At 35.3% G+C, this 19580-nt stretch overlaps 1 pseudogene; it reads right to left on the bottom strand.

Moving 5' to 3' along the window:
- Positions 1-8233, bottom strand: part of LOC110594912 — a 31831-nt pseudogene extending 23598 nt beyond the window's left edge.
- Between the last annotated feature and the right edge of the window lie 11347 nt (positions 8234-19580).

Genomic DNA, 19580 nt, shown 5'->3' with positions numbered 1-19580 from the left:
CACATCTGCACATGCATGTTTACTACTGCCCTATTCACAATACCAAAAACATGGAATGAACCCAGATGCCTGTGGAAGTTTGACTAAATAAAGAAAATGTGGCACATATCCATGAATATTATGCAACCAAATAAAAGACCAAAATCATGGCCTTGCAGTTACTTGGATGCAGTTGGAGAACATCATACTAAGTGAGCTTTCATAGAAACAACTAAATAACACAAACTGTCATTCATAAGCAGGCACTGAACACTAACCACATAAGCCCAGGGTCAAATTTGCAGTAACGAGGCACCACTAAATGAGGGTGTTAGAAAAAAGGGAAGACGGCACATGGCAACACATTGGGTACCTGAACCACTACCAAGAAGAGAAAGGGCCAGCTAGAAACTCCAACTTCACCTGCATGCTGCCTACTTATGTAGCAAATCCCCATTTGTGCTCCACAATTCTAAAATTAAAAAATGTATATATTTTAAATAGAATTAGTTACTACGACTGTATATCTAAATTGAATACAATGTAAATATCTTCTAAGAAGAGTTGGTTATGAGGCTGAGTTTTTCTCCTCAAACCTCTGTCCTATTCCATGCTTCTATGTGCCTTTCTTATAACAGTCCCTATTGTTTTAATTACTGAGACTCCTAGTAAACTTTAAAAGTCTGGAAGTGTCACATCTTCCACTTTGTTGATTTTGCTAAGGATTATTTTGAGGATCTGTGCTCTTTTTTTTAATATATGAATTTCTCTATTGTCGTTTCTTAGGTCTGAAAAAAATGATATTAGTAACTTTGTGAGTATTGCATTAAATTTGTAGATTGCCTTGGGTGGGATGGAAACCTTGACAATATTGTTTTTTCCAGTCCATGAGCATGGAATATTTTTCCATCTGTTTGTGTCATCCTTGATTTCTTGAGCATTTTTTGTAGTTCTCATTTTAAAGATATTTCTCTTCCCGGTTAGGTGAACGCCAAGGTATTTCTTTTTGTGTGTGGCCACTGTAAGTGATATTGTGTTTTTATTTGGTTCTTGGCCTGTTTGTAGTCGGAGCATAAAAATGCAACTGTCTTTTGCCTGTTCATTTTGTACCTTAAGACTTTACTAAAGTCAATTATCAGTGTGAGGTGGCTCTTAATAGACCCGACTCCATAGGATTTTCAAGGTATAGAATCATATAGTCCGTAAAGAAGGATAGCTTAACATCCCCTTTTTCTATTTGGGTACTCCTGATTTCCTTATCTCACCTGATTGCTCTGGCTTGAACTTCCAGTACTATGTTGAACAGGCAGAATGAATATGGGCATCCTTGTCCCCATGTTTAGGGGAAATGCTTTCAATTTCAGCCCATTGAACAAAATATTGGCTATGGGTTTAACATAGATGGCTCTAACTGTTGTGATGAATGTTCCTACTATGCCTAGGTGCTTCAGGGATTTTATCAAGAAGGGATACTAGATTTTGTTAAATGTTTTCGGCATCTAATGATATAATCATGTAGTTCTATTAATGCGTTGAATTATATTTTTGGTCTTGTGAGTTTTGACCAGCCCTGCATTCTAGGAATAAAGCCGTCCTTGTCATAGTGGATGATCCTTAAGATGTGATGTTGGATCCAATTTTCTAGAATCTTGCTTAAAGTTTTTATAACTTGTTCATCAAGTTGATTGGTCCATAATTTTCTTTGCTTATGGAACTTTGCCAGGTTACTGACTGACCACGTGCAGAGAAAAAAAACCGGATCCCTATTTATCACAATATAAAAAATCAACTCTAAATGCATTAAAAACCTAAATGTAAAATCTCAAACCTTAAGAATTCTAAAAGAAAACATAAAAAACACCCTAAGAAAATCAAATTAGGCAGTATATCCATGACCAATACAAAATTAAAGCAAATGCCATAAAACCTGAGCTGGACAAGTGATACCTCTTCAAACTTAAAATCTTTTGCACAGCAAAAGAGACCATAAAGAAAGTAAAGAGACAACCCACAGTTAGGGAAAAAATTATTAGCTGATTATGTATATGACAAAAGCCTAACATTCAGGATCTACAAGAAACTCAAATTAGCTGAAAGAAAAAACAAACAAACAATCCTATAAAAAAATGGGCAAAGGACATGAATAATGTATCTTCTTTTCAAAAGAAGATACACAAGCAGTCAACAGATACTTGAAAAAACGCTTAGTTTCACTAATCAGCAGAGAAATGAATATAAAAACTACAGTGACATACCCCCTAATTCCTGTAAGGATGGCCATCATTAATAAATCAAAAAACAATAGATGCTAGCACACGTGCAGAGTAAAGGGAACACTTCTAAACTGTTGGTGGGAGTGCATGCTAGTTCAACTTCTATGGAAAGCAGTGTGGTAGTTCCTACAAGAGCCAAAAATTGATCTTCTATACAATCCTGCAGTCTTTTTCCTGGGGTTATACCTGAAGAAACATAAATAATTCTACAAAAAAAAAAAAAAAACCCAAAAAACCAAAAAACACTTGCATATGCATGTTTGTTGCTACACTATTCACAATAGCAAAAACGTAAAACCAATCCTACTGCCTGTTAAAAGTGGACTGAATAAAGAAAATATACATGTACACAATGGAGTATTATATAGCTATAAAGAAGAAAAAAGCATGCACTTCACAGCAAATTGGATGGACTTGGAGATCATCACACTTAAATATCTGTCACAGAAAAAAATTAACTGAATACCACATGTTCTCACTCATATGTGGGACTGAACATAATCACTTTAGCACAAGGGAGAGATGGACAATCACTGGTCACTTCTAGGAGAGAGAGGCAAGGAGGCAGGCATGTGACAACACAAAGGATGCCTGGTCCCAATGCAGAGTAAATGAAGCCAGATGGGCCAGATGGAGTCCCAAACTTCACCTTTCACCTGCATGTAGCTTACTTGTGTAGGTAAATTCTTATTTGTACCTCACATCTCTACAATAAAATAAGATTTAAATATACACCTAAAGATATATATATATATATATATATATATATATATATATATATTTCGAAGATCTATATCTTTTAACGATGCTGTACTTCTTCCCAATAAAATTTTGGATAAGCAAAAAAGGAGAATTGAGCAAAGAAATTATGTACTACATAAATTCATATTGAATGGATACAATATTAATAACAAAATTTCAAACTTTAAAATATATTTGTACTAGAATTCAGAAGGCAAATACAGCATAATCAATAAATAAAAGTGGCGCGTGGCCTTAGTTCATTTGTGCCCTTATGTCAAAATGCCACATACTAGCCAATTTGTAAACAATAGGTATATATATATATTTTACAGTCATGTACACAGGAAAGCTCAAGATTAATATGCTGGCTGGGTTGGTGTCTGGTGAGGTCTGCTCTCTGTTTTTAAGATGATGCTTGCTGTTGTACCTTCAGTTGGTTGAAGGCAGAAGGGATAAAAACAAAAGGTGAGTGCTAGTTCCCTCCATCACTTTTCTAAGGCACAAATCTATTGATGATGGCAAATCCTCATAGTTTTATCACTTAACGTAAGGCCCACATCTTAATACCACCACAATAGGGATTAAGTTTCAATATGAAGTTTGGGGTAGACTCAAACAATAGCAAGGAACGTTACATATTTCCACTAAGTAGGTTATTTGTGCTAATTTCTTAGACATTAATGAGTAAGGAATGTATAAATGCAGGATACTAATAAAAGAATATTCAAAACACATTAAATTAGCACATCTATATATTATAAACAATAAAATATTGTGAAAAGATTAAAGCGATAAATTGGAATTAAAAAACTTGATAATGTGCTATCCAAATTACCTACTGTATTAAACTAATTATATTAAATAATGCAATTGCATGCAAATAAAGTATTTAGAATAAACATATTTAAAAATTGGACAGCTTTAGTATATACAAATAGCATAATCTTTTAAATGCAAAAGGTGTTCATATTAAACATAACTGTTGGCTGTCTTAGTGAGACACCCCTTTTTTATTTTTTATACTTTATTTTAAAGATATGGGGCTCAATTCAGGATTAGGTATACAAGTGGACATCTTACAGAAGAAGTTTGTCCTCCCTTTGGGACCCACTTTGCCTGGTTTGAGATCAGGTACCCGTATTGATGATGTGTCCTCCCCACCTCTGCCCCGGCAGTATCCCACTGCTGCCATTCCCTTCTTATAGTATCATGGTAAACTTCACAGTCCACTTATGAGTGTGAACATATGGTACTCTGTTCTTTGAATGAGACATCCACTTAATATAAGTATCAAGAAAAATTTAAACACAGACATTGAAACATATATCATGCAACACAAACTCATAAAACTGCTGTAGTTGATTTCCTGTCATAATGTAACAGAAAAGCATTATTGGAAATGAAGAAGCATGCATCTTAAAAATGCTTTTATTACTTTGTCATTAGTAATAGTTTATAAGTAATTTATATGTAGAGGGTAACACAAGTTCAAGATAGAATAGAAAGAAATAAATAGGTCATCAAAAGCAAGGATTTAACACTTGCACAGTTTATAACACAGATATTTCAGTGAGCCTCTAGAAGGTTTAAACTATGCAATTGACCAACACATATATGAACACACACGTATATTCTCTTAACATGCAGAAGATTTATATTTTTAAGTTCACATGAAAATGTTCCAAAAATACACTATAATCTCATACTATCAAGCATATATATATATATATATATATTTTTTTTTTTTTTTCCTTTGAGTTGGAGTCTCACTGTCACCCAGACTGGAGTGCAGTGGCCATGCCTGGCCACCGCAGCTTTGACCTGCTGGGCCCCGGCGATCCTTCCGCCTCAGCCTTCCAAGTAGCTGAAACTACCACGCCCCGCTAATTTTTTGATTTATTGTAGAGATGAGGTCTCGCCAAGTTGCCCAGGCGGGTCTCGAACCTGCAGATTCAGGCAATCCTCTCACCTCAGCCTCCCAAAGCATGGGATTACAGGCTGAGCCACCGAGCCCGGCTTATTTGAGATTTAAAAAAAATATTTTAATAGTACAAAGAACCAAATTCAATGTCTTATACAGTACTTGATTTAACCCACTTTCAAAAATTAATTTCTATTTCTCAGTAAGGTTTTTCAATTTGTAAAATATCTTTTTGGAGTTTGAAATCAGAACATACCCACCTAATTTAAAGCAAAGACTTTTTTTTATAATTATTCTTTCATTTATACTTTTTACAAATTCAGAACAATCATCCACATGTAGTTCAAAAACAAATGTAAAAATGAGAATTCTATTCCCTGATATTATAAAATATTTAGAGGCACTTGTATTCATTTAGGTGAGAAGCTTTTCTTTATTATTCCAAAATATACATACAAAGAATAATAAGTATTGTTACCATGGCCACTATTAATGCCAAACAGATGATTCCCAGGATGCCAGCAATGAGCTTCTCTGGAGGTGACGATAAATCTATAGCAAGAGAAATAAAAACACAGGGAAAAAACAGATGGAGATAGTTATTGAGAAGATTTGCAGACAAGAGAACCCACATGCATAAGAATCATGTATATAAACTTGGACCCCAAAATGCATAACCCACCATAATGTTTTTCTTAGAGTACATCATTGCATTTTGAGTAAATAGAATGCTCTGTGATTTGCTATACAAAAACTACAGATGTCAACAATGTCCGGGTAAAAATAGCATCCATATTTTATTTTAATATAGCATAACTTGTCTTGGAACTCTGATATTCACAAATAAAAAACATGTAAACGCTACCTGCTCTTAAACCATATCCTGTTACCCAAGCTGCTCATCCTGGACAATTATATTGAGGATCTATGTAATGCCTTACCTTTGTTGTGGAAAGTTTGTCATTGTCTAGAAGATCCCGAGAAGCAGTTTGAAGGCTTAATTCAGCATAGGTTATTTCCTGTTCAGTTACTAAATTGGAGTTTTTATTGCCCTTAGATTTACTCTCCTGGTTCTTTGGGTTTGGGGGCAAATTCAGTTTTGAGTAGATTACTTTCTTGCTGTGTGTTATCAGGAATTCTTCTGTATAATAACAGTTCTTAAGAGGTCAATATAAAGTTTATATTGACAACATGCCTAGCACAGTCAAAAGGAGCAAAATGGAGAGAAACTACCAATACTTAATTTTCATAGAGGCATGTACAGTTTTTACTCTAATTTCCTTAGACTTAAACAAGTTTCTTAGAGAAAAACATATTTTTTTAAAGGTTTATACTTTTGACAAATTATTATTGCTGGGGCAATGAAAAGCAATAAATTAGTACACCAAAAAAAAATTCATGAATTAAAATATATAAATTAGTTAAGTCTGATTCACAAATATATTTTAATGTCAATACAAGACAATTCCTGTATTAAAATTTTTAAGCCGGACTCGGTGGCTCAACCCGTAATCCCGCGCCTTTGGCTGAGGTGAGTGGATTGCCAGAGCCCGCAGGTTCGAGACCCGCCTGGGCAGAGAGACCTCATCTCTACAATAAATAAAAAAATCAGCCGGGCGTGGTAGCGCACGCCTGTAATTCCGGCTACTTGGAAGGCTGAGGCGGAAGGATCGCCGGAGCCCAGCAGGTCAAGGCTGCGGATGCCGGGAGCAGCCACTGCACTCCAATCTGGGTGACAGAGTGAGACTCTAACTCAAAAAAAAAAAGAAAAAAAAAATTTTAATATAGTTTATCGTAATTTTGAAATCCAAAGAATGTTAAGACTTTTCTGTACATGGAAAACTTGAATGTTGACATATACATTATAGCTTTGCTAATGAAATTTATTTGATAGCTTTCAGTCACTTATTGAAATGAATTAATGGTTACAAATGGTTTTTTTGAAAGACTGATGAGTTCTCATAAATTATTAAGAATGTAACAATTTTTATATTTTGGAAAATATTACATGACATAAACATGCATAACAGTATTGGAGAGATTAAAACTTTGAAAAAATACTTATTTCATAGACATATTGCTATTATTTCCTAGCTAAAATGTAAATTCAAAATACAATAAATAAAAATATAGACATTTATGTAAAAACTTTCTTGGTTTAACATTACAAAAAGATTTCTTGACTGTCAAAATGAGTCAAGGTCATCTTAGTTGTATATTTGCAATAATTCAGATAATTTAATCTTGTAATTTAGTCAATGGAATCTGGAGTTTGAGAGGTCTAGAATTAATTCTGACTTTGAAGTTTATAATGTGTGCCCTCTAAAAAGTTATTCAGTATTTAATAACCCGGCTTATCAATGAAAAGTGAACATAAGAGAATATAAAATGCAATGCATGCAAAACATTTACCAAATTGGCACATAATGTTTTCAATAAATATCAGCTATTATATTTATTATTTTCATCACAATTAGTATGTTATTTTTTCCAATCATGTCAGTTAAAGCATGAAAAATAAATCATTCGAGAAGTCTCTTACATAAATATGATATATCCTTTTGCAATATTTTGACCAACTTTTAAAAAGTATTTTTCAAAATACTTTTAATGAAATTTAGTATTTTATCTAATCTACCTCATCCTCTTTTTTGTTAAAAATCAAAAATTGATTTTAAACAATCTACTTTAGGGTCTGATAATAGTGTATTTATCTTTCATTAATTTATTTACTTTAACAATCTCTGTACAATGGCTAACCTAAATATAAAATATTATATTATTCAAAGATACACAATGTTCTGATAACAAAAATCAAAAATTACTTGATAGTTATTCTATTTACAGGTCATGTAAGTAATATTGACTAACAAACCCTAATATTTGTGAATGCAATTAACTACTTTCCACATACAATAATTTGAAAATTTTAAGAAATTCTCCAACATATTTCACATTCCAGGGTTCTATACTGACTTATTCAAATAAAGATAGCAAATTTACACTCTGATTTTAATTTGTGTGTGAATTGCACCTCCATTACATCAAATCTAATGTTTGCAATATCCCACTAAAGGAGGTAGACTAGTAGAGAGATGGAAAGTTGCTGCAAGTACCTTCTGTCCCAGAACATCACAAATCCTTTAGTGGAAAGGCTGGAATAAAAGGTAAAATTTAAAGCTGTATATCCAGAACAAGTAGAAATAATGTCTGTGATCTTCACATACTGTCCTGTGAAGACCCACAATGAGATAAGAATGGAAAACGTTGATTTCTCATCAATCACTGAAGGTTTGAACAGGAAATTCTCATGCATGGGCTATTTTGAAATAAGTTTTTCTTATTACACACCTCCAAACTACAGGAGATTTGAGCTCCTATTAAACGGACAAAATCAACTTTGGACATGTGTCATTAACTTGTTCATTTTCAAGTGCCTCTGAGAAACTGTTTTTATATTCTACAAACCATAGAGTGTAGAGAGTTACTACATATATAAACTTTTTTCGATTCCAATCACAAATATTGCCAACTTAAGCCTTGTTAAGAGTGTCTCTTAACTCTTAAGAGCAGTTTAAAAGCCAATTTTAGACGAGAGTACTAAATTTTAAACATTGCGTACGTCTTTCCTTCATATCCTTATTATGTTGCTCTATTATGATAGAATAAATTATAAAACTTATGAATACATTATCAAGTATTTACTGATATTAACCACTAATTATTATGAGACATTACTATAGTTCCAACTTAGCAGCTGGCACAGACACCATCATCTACAAATATATTCTTGACTTCCTGCATTAGTTCTTAAATTCCTACATTTTATTTTATTTATTTATTTATTATTATTATTATTTTTAAAATTTTTATTTATTTACTTTTTTTGAGTTGGATTCTCACTCGGTCGCCCAGACTGGAGTGCAGTGGCCGTTCCTGGCCACCACAGCCTCGCCTGCTGTGCCCCGGCGATCCTTCCGCCTCAGCCTTCCTAGTGGCCAGAATTACAGGCATGTGCTATCACGCCTGGTTGATTTTTTTTTTTTTTTTTTTTTGATTTATTGTAGAGATGAGGTCTCGCTGCCTAGGCGAGTCTCGAACCTGCGGGCTCAGGCAATCCACTCACTTCAGTCTCCCAAAGGCGCGGGATTACAGGATGAGCCACCGAGCCCGGCTTGATTTTGTTTTTTAAACAAATTATTTAATCTTTAGATTCATGTTGTTAAAAATAAATGTATCTGGGAAGGATTAAACATTAATGAATTGTGAAATAGATCAGCATGGCAGCTTTAAACACACAATCAAATTTATTTTCAGACTCATGCAATCATATTACTTCCATTTAATGCAACATAAAATTACTAAACTCAAGCCGGGCTCAGTGGCTCAGCCTGTAATCCCGCGCCTTTGGGAGGCTGAGGTGAGTGGATTGCTTGAGCCCGTGGGTTCGAGACCCGCCTGGGCAGCGAGACCTCATCTTTACAATAAATCAAAAAATCAGCTGGGTGTGGTAGTGCATGCCTGTAATTCCAACTACTTGGAAGGCTGAGGCGGAAGGATCGCCGGAGCCCAGCAGGTCGAGGCTGCGGTGGCCGGAAGCGGCCACTGCACTCCAGTCTGGGCGACAGAGTGAGACTCCAACTCAAAAAAAAAAAAAAAAAAAAAATTACTAAACTCAGGTGCTTTAATACTAAAGTATATGCTTACAACTATATTTTTGTGAAGATGGACACCTACGTGTGGCTCAAGTGCATCTGATTATACTATTACACACTTATGCTGACCACGATCTGATTCTCCTACCTAGTAATGAATAAAAATTGATAATTCTGTTATATTTTGTAGGATTATTGCATGAAACAAGAGCATTTTTCCATATATTGTAAGAATGAATACTATGAATCCAGATAATGGCATTTTTCGTATAATATTACAAAGAGTTGATTATCATGAAAATGGAATACTGTCGTTTCCTCTTATCCTGGTGGGAGACATTGACCCCAGGAGATGCCTGAAACCCCAGATAGTACAAATTCCTGTATAAACTATGTTTTCCCTATACATACAAACCTATAATAAAGTTTAACTTATTATACATTTTGCTTACACAAGAGATAAACAATAACCATAATATAAAATAATTATAACAATATGCCTACATCACTACTCTTGCATTTGGGGCCATTATTAAGTAGACCTAAATGCTTGAACACAAGCACTACCTTGGCAAGACATTCCATCTGATACCTGAGACAGTTACTAAGTGACTAGTATTAACATAGACAGTGTGAATACTCTGGCAAAGCCATGATTCATGTCCCAGGTGGGACAGATGTTTACTTCAAAAAGTTGCTCATACAACTCAGAACATTACAGAATTTAAAAATCATTAATTGTTTCTAACTTTTTTTTGCTATTTTTTGGTTGTGGTTTTGATCCTGAGTAACTGAAATCACAGAAAATAAAATTGCACATAAGGAGGGCCTACTGTAGTACATTCTTTAAACTATATCAAAGTTTACTAACTTTAAATCTTTTCTTTATGTTTGTAATTCATCTTACTCTTATTATATTATTCTTTGAATTTATCTTTTCATATTTTTTATTCTATATACACCATTAAAAAACTTATGTTTGAAAATTGAGTCATTTCTTGACACCTAAGGATGATCACCACTGCTATGACTGACTCCAATCCATATTGGCTGCTATAGGAAGTCCAGAAGTTTCTAATAGAATAAATAATATTCACATAAATAATACTTTAGGTCTCAAGCTGCCACTGCCCGTGTAAAATCTCAGCACCCTCCCCTCAGATCTCCTGACCGGCTCCCTGGCTGAAGCGCCCAGAGGTGCCTCAAGCTGCCTCTGCTCATGGAGGCCCTTGGCTCCGCCTCTCGGAACTCTGGGCCACCTCTCTGACTGAAGCGCCCCACCCGACCCCAAGTCACCACTACCCACAGAGGCCCTCAACTCCTTCCCTTCAGAGTTCTGGGTGGCCCCCCTGACTAAAGCACCCTCTCTGCCCCAAGCTGCGGCCACCCAAAGAGCTCCAGCCTCCCTCCCTGGCTGCAGAACCCAGCCCTGCCCCAAGCCTCCACCACCCAGGGAGGCCTGCAGCTCCCTCACCCTGGAGCACTGGGCTCCCTTGTTGGCTGAACCACCATACCCCAGCCACCCTGCAAACTATGCTGACCAGCAACGCCCAGTAGTCTCAAACTCCACCTCCGTGGACAACCCTGGTCACAGCAGGACCAGAGAACAGCTGGAACACCAAGACCAGGCACAGATCTGCATTGCCCCTTGAGCTCCACCCTGCTCTGTGCAGCCTCCAGCTTGGGACCTAAGAACAAAGAAAGAAAAAAGAGGTCCAAGCTCCATGTGAACGCCTACCCCCAGCACCCAACTATGTCACACTCTGCCTACCCCAGCTGGACCTGGCTGCAGTAGAACCAGAGATCATCTGGAGCACTGTGACCAGGCAAGAGACCTGCAGTGCCTTGCCCACACAGCTCTACCCAGATTCCAACTTGGAATCTAAGACCTTATGCTTGTATAAGGGAAGAGTACATCATGAGGAGTTAGGACAGCTTGTGTGTCTGTATTTTTGTGTGCCCTAGTTTGTTGTTGTTGCTACTGTTTTTATGTTTGTTTATTTGTGTTTGTTTTTGTTTTCGCTTACTCTTATCTGTCTTCAGGTCTATTTTCATTTATTAGTGGGTACCTTTGTCTCTTTTCCTCTTACTCTCTTCTGTCTCCAACTTCCCCTCCTCCCGTCCCCCACCCAGTTCCATTTCTTTCCCTTTTCTTACATCATTTTACCTTCAGGGAGCAAATTAATACTCCCACTTCATGAATAGAATGCAAGGCAGTGGGAAGCAGGTTCCAGTGTATCCATACACCTGTCAGTGGATACTGTGATCTGCAGATACATTTTGAATCACATCTCCCCCATCAAATAAAACTCAAAACTGCGAAAGTTATACTCCCAGCCTACATTCCAGCTTCAGAATCGAACAAAGCCAGAGGATTAACTCAAGGAAGAATAGGAGATTGAGCAAACAGAAGTAAAAGAAACCCCACCACCCCTGAAGAGCAGATTTAAAGAAATCAGAGGAAATAAAGGAAAAATTAGATGGAAAATCTACACAAATGAAGAAAAAAAAAAGAATATACATATGACACAGACCCCTGGGAGATCAGATAATGAGGAAACAGAGTTCACAATGCAAACAATGAAGAACTCCCAGAATGGTCACAGACTACAAAAGCAGACATCAAGACATTAATAGAGAGAATAAAAAGAATGGGGGAGATACAAGAGAAAAATAGGAAGGAGTTGATAACTGAGATAGCAGTAAAGAATACTGTGATTGAAATTAATAAACTAATAAGCATGGAAAGCAGAATTAACCAAGCAAAAGACAGAATCTCAGAACTTGAAGACCAAAATATAGAACTAAACAAAACTTTCAAAAACATAGAAAAGAAGCTTAAAGACAGACAAAAGCTTCAAGAAATGAATGATTACTTCAAGAGAGTACCTGGGAGTAATTGGACTTCCTGAGGTAGAAAGAGAGACAGACACCACCCTGGAATAAACATTCCATATTATGATTCAAGAAAACTTCCCTCATCTCATCAGTGATTCTAAAATTCAAACACAAGAGATTCAGAGAACTTTAGCAAGACAACAAATGAGAAGGCCAACTCCCAGGCACATAATATTGCCAAAACAAAGTAGGTATAAAAGAAAAAATCCTAAAAGCACCAAGGAAAAATTTCAGACTACCTACCAGGGAAGACCAATTGAATAACAGCAGATTAATCCACAAAAACACTTCAGGCTAGGAGAACTTGGAGTACAATATTCAAAGTTCTCAAAAATAAACAATTTCAACCAAGGGGGGCTGTGTGGGACTTGCTGCAGCAGCCACCTTTTCTGCAGGGGCGACAGCACATGGCATGGGTCTGACTGCAGCAGCCAATCCCTGTGGAGACAGTGGTGGTATGGTGCATGAGACCAGCTGCAGCAGTCATTCTTTGTGGAGATTCCCACAGTCCAATTTTTCCCATTACCATCTTGTTGGAAATCTCAAAATGATTTTATTATTTTTCCTCTTGCATCCAGTATAAATAGAATTTCTGGTGTTTTGTAATTTCAAAGCATATTCCATGCAACCTTTAAAAGATTGAATCTAAAATCTAGAAAAATAAAATTTAAATCTCTATTTTTTTCCTTGGGATCAGAACAATTACTTGAGCCTTTTAAGAGAATGGTTAATAGGGGCTAACTATATAAATATTTCTGTTAATTATATTTTAATATATTTGTATGAACTGAATTAGTAGTCGGATACTTACATATGCTTATTTACATGTGTGTATTTCTACTAGAAATGAATTTATTTTTAGGTACATATGTAATACAATTTTGTAAATTACATTGATATCTTTTCTATTAGTCAAACGATAAAATCAAAATTATTCATTATAAGCACAAAATAATGTAACACTCGCTAATGTTCTCTTTTTAAATTTGAGATACTAACATCTACTATTCTTCTTATGAACATCCACATAGTATTTTTCAATTAGATAACATAACACAGTCATGTGTTCCTTAATTTTGGAGTTATGTTCTGAGAAATGCAAGATTTGACTTTTTTTTTTTCATTTTTTTAAACTACATAGAGAGCACTTACACAAACCTAGAGGATATAGCCTATTAAACACCTATGTTATATAAGGTAGTCAATGGCTTCTAGGCTACAAACCTGTACAGTATGCTAGTCTATTGAATATTGTAGAAAATTATAAAACAATGGTAAGGATTTGCGTATACAAACATAGAAAAGATTCTGTTAAAACACTGTATAAAAGTTAAAAAACGGTATACTGCTCAGGTCACTTAACAGGAATGAAAGTTGTAGGACAGGAATTGGAAGTTATTCTGGGTGTCAGTAAGTGAATGTTGAGTGAGTTTAGAGTCTAGGGCATTACTTCACACTACAGGCAATTGCATAAACATTGTGCACTATGGCTACAATAAAGCCATAAAAATATTTTTTTCTTCAAAATAAATTAATGTTCACTTACTGTCTCTTTTTTCTTTGTAAACTTTATGTATAAGTTATTGACTTTTGTAAGAATACATCTTAAAACACAGATACAATGAACAACAATACAAATAACATTTTCTTAATATCCTTATTCTATAAACTTTTTTCTATTTAAAATATTTTTTTACTGTTTTTTAATTTTCAAAGTTTTTATAAAAAGCTAACACAGGAGTGTACACATTAGCCTATGCTTCCACAGGCCAGTATTTCTGATATTACTTCCTTCACTTCCACATCTTGTCCCACTAGAGGACTTTAGGGGTAATAACAATCATGGAGCTGTCACCTTCTGTGATAACAATGCCTTCTTCTGCAACACCTCCTGAAGGATCTGCCTGAAACTGCTGTTTTACAGTAAATTGTTTTTATGAGCAGAAGGAGTACACTAGAAAATAACAATTAAAAAGTATAAAGTAGAAAATATATAAACCAGTCACATAATTTGTATTATAAATTATTATGTACTGTACATAATTGTATGTGCTATACACAGAAAGACACTCCAGCAAAAAAAAAAAAAAAAAACAACAACCTTTTTTTGGGGAGGGGGGTCCCTTGCAGTACAGGCTTCCCCATCTAGGTAAGTGTCCAAGAACCCACTGGCATCAGCACACTAAGAAGCAATGTTTTGAGAGGCTATTTTCAGCTTCAGTGAGGTGTTTTTTTTTTTTAAGATTTTTCAATTCTTTTGCCATTTGTCTTGGGAATTTATATGAACAATGTGCGACAGTAAAGTTTTTAATAAAAATGACATGAGCCACTACCTCATTCTCTCATTTCACCCAATCTCATCCCAAATGGCTTTTTGTGTTTCACCAGATGAAAAATCATCACAGGGAAATGTTTTGCCATTGTGGAACAAGTGTAACAAAAAATGGCAGAAACACTAAAGACATCAAAACCGATGAGTTTAAAAAACTATTCTGAGTAGTGACAAAGCATCTTTATAAGTGAATTGCATCAAATAATGAGTACTTTGAAGGTGACTGAAGTTAAAACATGTAAGAATAAATACAAAATATTTTTGTAAACAAATTCCATTTTTTAGCAGTCTCCTCCTTGTACTCTTATACAACTGAGTGTGCAAAACATTTGTTCACACCAGCATCATCAGACACATAAATTAGATCCATTATAAGTGTATGTCACAACAATAGTATAATAGGTATAACATTGACAAAAAATATCATTATGCGACAAATTACTATGTCTCATGTCTCTTTAATATGTAACAGCATAGGTTTTTATAGTTTGAGAATTTAACTTTAATGAACTCTATGCTTATACAAAGGCATTATAAAAGTTTGAACAAGGCAAAAACAGGTGTAGATATTTACTCAATATGACATAAAAATGTATGTATGTGTACATACATATATAATCTAAATAGATATTACTATTACTATTTTAATAATGACAATACATAGTATACGTAGTATTCTAAGTGTGAAGGGTGGTTTAAAAGTCAATAAAAGTTTAAAATATTCTTGTAGTAGGATGGCAAATAACTTAATTTTCAAAGTTTTAAGGATTCAAGACGACCACAAAGCAGTAGCTGACACACTCCTTTCTTTCCGAAGGGAACAGAGAAGGTGGGCCCAGCTGCCAGGAAACTTGTGATTGCTTGTGCTCTTTTTTTGTTTCCATATGAATTTCTGCATCATATTCTTTAGGTCTGAGAAATATTATTTTGGTAATTTGTTGAGCATTGAATTGAATCTGTAGATTGCCTTGTGTAGTAAGGACATCTTGTCAATACCGATTCTTCCAATCAATGAGTGTGGGATATTTTTCCATTTGTTTGTGTCATCCTTGAATTATTTAAACATTGTTTTGTAGTTCTCATCGCAAAGCTCTTTCACTTTTTGGTTAAGTTGATGCCAAGTTATTTCATTTTTATTGTTGCTATTGTGAATGGGATTGTGCCTTTTATTTGGTTCTCTGTCTGCCTGTTGCTGGTGTGTAGAAATGCGATAACTTTTGTACCCCAAGAGTCACAAAAATTGATTATCAGTGCAAGATGGTTTTTGACAGGCTCTCTGAGGTTTTCAAGGTAAAGAATAGTATTATCCACAAAGAGAGGTATCTTAACTTTCTCTTTTTCTATACAGATATCCTTAATTTCCTTTTCTTGCCTGAGTGCTCTCATGAGGACTTCCAGCACTGTTTTGAACAGGTCAAGTGAGGGGCATCTGTGTCTTGTTCTTATTTTAGAGAAGAATGTTTCTAGTTTCTGTCCATTGAGCAAAATGTTGTCAGTGGGCTTATTTTGGATGGCTCTTACTCTTTGAGAAATGTATCTTCTATGTCTAGATGCTTGAGGGATTTTATCAAGAAGGGATGTTGGATTTCGTCGTATGCTGTTTTAGCATCCAGTGATAAAATCATGTGGCTCTTGGCTTTACCTCTTTCAATATGCTGAATTACATTTATGGTCTTGCAAATGTTGAACCACCCTGCATCCCTGGAATGAAGCTCATCTCATCATGGTAGAGGATCCTTGAGATGTGATGTTGAATATGATTGGCTAGACTCTTGCTCAGAATTTTTGTCTTTATGTTCATCAAGGTGATTGTTATGTAATTATCTTTCCTTGTAGGGTCTTTGCCAGATTTCTGGCTGACCAACATGTAGAAGAATGAAACTGAAACACTACCTATCACCATACACAAAAATTAACTATAAAAAGACCAAAGACCCTACAGATTAAACCTCAAAATGTAGAAATCTTTAAAAAAAAAGTTGCAAACACTCTTAAGCAATTTGGAATAAGCAGTGAATTTTTGACCACATTCCCAAAAGCAAATGCCATCACACTAAAATAGACAAGTGGGATCTCATCAAGCTGAAAAACTTTTGCACAGTAAAAGAAACTATCAAGAGAGTTAAAAGACAACCATGAGAGTGGGTGAAAACCTTTGCTAAATATGTGTCTGACAAAGGCATAATATGCAGCATCTACAAGGAACTCAAAGGAGCAGAATGGGGGAAAAAAAACCCTAATAAAAAGTGGGTAAAGACAAGAGAACTCTTGTCAAAAGAAGCTATACACACAGCTAGTAGATACATTAAAAACAATTCACAGCCTCACTTATCATGAGATAAATGAAAATCAAAAGTGCAATGAGATACCACCTAGCTCCAGTAAAGATGGTCATTATTAATAATTTTAAAAAATATATATGCTGGTGTAATTGTGGAGTAAAGGAAATGCTTCTACACTGTTGTTAGTGCAAGCTATTTCAAACTCTATGAAAAGCAGTGTGTCAATTTCTAATAGAACTAAAAATGGACTATCCTTACAATCCAGCAATCCCCTTCCTGGGGACATAGCAGGAGGAATATAAATTATTCTACAAGAAAATTTTAAAAAATACAACTGCATACATATGTTTTTTTTCCTCACCCTATTCACAATAGCAAAATATGGCAACAATTTTACTGTCCATTGAAAATGAATTGGATAAAGAAAATTTAGTTCACATACACAATGGAGTATTATGCAGTCATTAAGAAGTACAATATCATGGACTTTTAAGCAAATTGGAAGGAATTGAAGATCATCATATTCAGTTATCTATGAGAGAAACAATGAATTGAATACCACGTTTTCACTCAACTGTGGGACCTGAACATTATCACCTTTGCACAAAAGTGGGATTGGTAGTTGCATAATCAATAAATCAAAGGGGGTTGTGCTCTAGTTTTTTCATGCTGTTATATCAAAATGAAACGTAACAGGCAATTTGAAAACAATCGAAATTTATTTTTCACAGACCAGTATGCTGAAAAGTACACGATTAATAATCTTACTAAGCCGGGTTTGGTAGCTCAGCCTGTAATCCTGTGCATTGGGAGGTTGAGGTGACTGGATTGCCTGAGCCCATGGGTTCGAGACCCGCCTGGGCATCTTGGCAAGACCTCATCCCTACAATAAATAAAAAATTAGCCGGGCGGGGTGGCGCGCGCCTGTAGTTCCAGCTACTCGGAAGGCTGAGGCGGCAGGATCACTGTCGCCCAGCAGGTCGAGGCTGCGGTGGCCAGGAGCGGCCAACCACTCCAGTCTGGGTGACAGAGTGAGACTCCAACCCCCCCTAAAAAATTATAATAATAATAATCTTGGTAGTTTGTCTGCTCTCTGCTTTCAAGGTGATACTTCTAGCTAAAGTCAAGGCTAAAGGCAGAAGGGAAAAAAATGTGAATGCTTGTTCCCTCCAGAACTTTTTAAAGGCACACATATATTCGTGATGACAAAACGTCATAATTTTGTGAGGTACTTTATGGTCCACCTCTTAATACCATCACAATATGGTCCACCTCTTAATACCATCACAATAAGGTTTAAATTTCAACCTGAGTTTTAGAGGAGACACAAACATTCAAACAATAGGAAAGAATGTTACATTTCTTCACTGTTTAAGAAGGCTATTTTGTAAAATGCAGGGCACTAATAAAAGAATATTTAAAGCACATTAAATAAGCCAATCTGTATATTATAAAGTCAACAATAAAAATGGAGAAGACAAAATTAATGAATTGGAATTTTAAAAATTGCTAATTTTCAATTCATATACTCTATTGTATTATAATTATTTCTTTTAAATAAGATATTCCCATAAAAATAAATATACTTAAAATGAGATAACTTCAGTATATAGAAATAAAATTCTTTTTATTTTAAAAAATACCAAGAATGTTTATAATAAAATAACTCTTTGCTCTTTCAATGAGACACTCCTTACATAAGCCTAAAGAAAAATTTAAATAAGGACATGAAAACATAGACCATGCAAAAGAAACTCAAAAAAACTGCTAAAGTTAAGCCGGGCTTGGTGGCTCAGCCTGTAATCCCGCTCCTTTGGGAGGCTGAGGTGAGTGGATTGCCTGAACCCGAGGGTTCGAGACCCGCCTGGGCAGCGAGATCTCATCTCTACAATAAATCAAAAAATCAGCCGGGCGTGGTAGTACATGCCTGTAATTCCGGCTATTTGAAAGGCTGAGGCGGAAGGATCGCCGGAGCCCAGCAGGTTGAGGCTGCGGTGGCCGGGAGCAGCCACTGCACTCCAGTCTGGGCGACAGAGTGAGACTCCAATTCAAAAAAAAAAAAAAAAATTTCTAAAGTTAATGTACTGTCATAATGTAAGAAAGAAGCATTATTACAAATGAAAAAGCATGCTTCTAAAAATATATATTTATATCGAATCATTAGTAATATTATAAAAATAGTTTATATGGAATGCTAATACAAATTAAACATAGAATTGAAAGAAGCACCTAAATAGGTCCTCAAAAACAGGTATTTCACACTTTTCTTGCTGCTTGTAATACAGACATTGCAGTGAGCCTATAGAATACATAAGCTAAACAATTAATCAACACACATATGAACACACATATACTCTTTATGCAAATATCAAATATTTATATCTTCAAGTTCACATAAAAATGTTCCAAAAGTGCACTACGATAACATCTTGCCAAGCATTTTAATACAAATATACAGTGCTGTATTTTCAATGCAGAACCATGGCAGCCAAGCTT

The sequence above is a fragment of the Carlito syrichta genome, unplaced genomic scaffold (genome assembly GCF_000164805.1).
Source record: "Carlito syrichta isolate Samal-C Ts95f unplaced genomic scaffold, Tarsius_syrichta-2.0.1 Scaffold66924, whole genome shotgun sequence".
Classification (NCBI taxonomy): Eukaryota; Metazoa; Chordata; class Mammalia; order Primates; family Tarsiidae; genus Carlito; species Carlito syrichta.
This window is presented reverse-complemented; position numbering and strand designations above follow the sequence as displayed.